The sequence below is a fragment of the Phytophthora parasitica genome (assembly GCF_000247585.1).
Source record: "Phytophthora parasitica INRA-310 unplaced genomic scaffold supercont2.45, whole genome shotgun sequence".
Lineage (NCBI taxonomy): Eukaryota > Oomycota > Peronosporomycetes > Peronosporales > Peronosporaceae > Phytophthora > Phytophthora nicotianae.
In genome coordinates, this window is record NW_008649031.1 from 244209 (window position 1) to 246176 (window position 1968).

Below are 1968 nucleotides of genomic sequence, written 5' to 3' on the forward strand. Positions count from 1 at the left end.
TGTGTATTGGTTGTCCGTCCAGTGACCGAAAAAGGGCAAAATGAATCCAACAAGGCATACACCACGGTGGAAGACTATAAAGATCATCCAGTATACCCGATTCTTGTTCGCCATAAAGAAGTCTTTCGACAGAATCTACCCCAGGAGTTGCCTCCCGAGAGCCATGGCGTACAAGAAATGGAGGTGAACACTACTGAACCAATTTTCCGCCAGCAGTGGCGCCAATCGCCAGCTCAGGAACTGGAGATACGTTCTTGGGTTGAAGAGATGTTGAAGGCGGGTTTGATTCGGCCGTCGTCATCTCCTCATGGAGCACCCACATTCTGCGTGAAAAAGCCCGTAGGATGGTGGATTGTGCATGATTTCAGGGCGATGAACTATCACACCGTCAAGACTCTGCCAATGCCGAGAAAGGATACCATATTTGAAGCTATGCAGGGGGCGTACTGGTATTCTTGCATGGATATATTGAGTGGATATTATCAGTTTCGAATGAGAGATGCAGATATAAAGTACACAGCTTTCCAAACCGCTGATGGATCGTTCGAGCATCTGGTCATTCCTATGGGTTTGTCAAATGCCCCAGCTACTTTCGATGAAGCTATTCGAAAACTCCTTAAGGACCAGGCAAAATTCTGTTGTCTTACTTTGATGACATTTACGTCTTCACGAGAGCGAACGAGTTGGAGATACACTTGAAGGCATTAGACAAGGTACTGTCCCGGCTGGAAAAGAACAAGTACTACGTCAAGCATAGTAAGTGCGTCTTCTGTTCGGATGAAATTCCGTGCTTAGGGGACTACATCGGTCGAGATGGAGTACGAATTGACCCGAAGAAAGTTGAAATGCTGCGTGAGTGGCCGCGACCGGCAACTAGAAGCGAGCTACAGCCATTTTTGGGGACTGCCACATACGTTCAGCGCTTCTGCGAAGGTTTTGCACAAGATGCTGGACCTCTGTTTGGAATGCTGAAAGGCAACGACAAAGCATCAAGGAGAACGAAGTTAGAGAGGACGGAGGAGCTCATTGGGCACTTCGAAATCCTTAAACGACGGATTTCGTCGACACCAGTGCTAGCGGTAGCTAATTTCACGAAACCATTTCACATGCGGATGGATGCCAGCGACTTCGCGATAGGTGGAGTGCTCTTTCAGCTGGAAACCCGTGAAGGACAGCAAGTAGAGCGTGCTGAAGCTTTTCAAGGAAGAAAATACAAAGGTGCCGAAAAGAATTATTCGATCAGGGAAAAAGAGCTTCTGGCGAATCTGTTCGGACTTCAAGTTTGGAGAATTTATCTTCTCGATAAATCATTCATCGTTGAGACGGACTACAAGCCTCTCGAAACCATCTTCTCGTAGAAGAGTATTTCGCGGAGGATAGCTCGATGGTATGACGAGCTGAGTGAATATCCTATTGAGTTCAAGTACATACCAGGACCGACTAACGTAATTGCAGATGGCTTGGCAGGGTCGTACCATTGACGGATCAAGTTGTAGAACTCTTCCATCTGACATTTTCCGGCGTCGTGGATCTCGCCGCAGCCGCGACAGACGAAGCGGCAGCGATCCGACGGATGGCCCCTCTTACCGCATCGCTGGCAGGTTAACCTCTTCCAGCAGTGCAGATCGTCATGGCGGTGTGAGCCGCAGTGAATGCAGCGTTGGAATTGAGGATGTCTGTGTGGGGATCTTTGGCCTGGGCTCTCGTCTCGAGGTGGCGGAGCTTGTCCAGACGTAGTCCGATCGGGTTCATTTGGCGCAGTCACTTGGGTCTTCGACTCTCCTTCCGTTGTGACAAGGTAGATCCGGCGCAGATCACCATCTGACTCCTATCCGCTAAGACCCGAGTCACTGTCACTGTCCGGCTGGTTTGTGGTCGCGACGGCTTCCACCTAAGCCAGGACGAGCCGAGCGTTCCAAGCTATGCAGCTATGCATACGTCGCGAAGAGATCGGAAGTTAGTCAACGG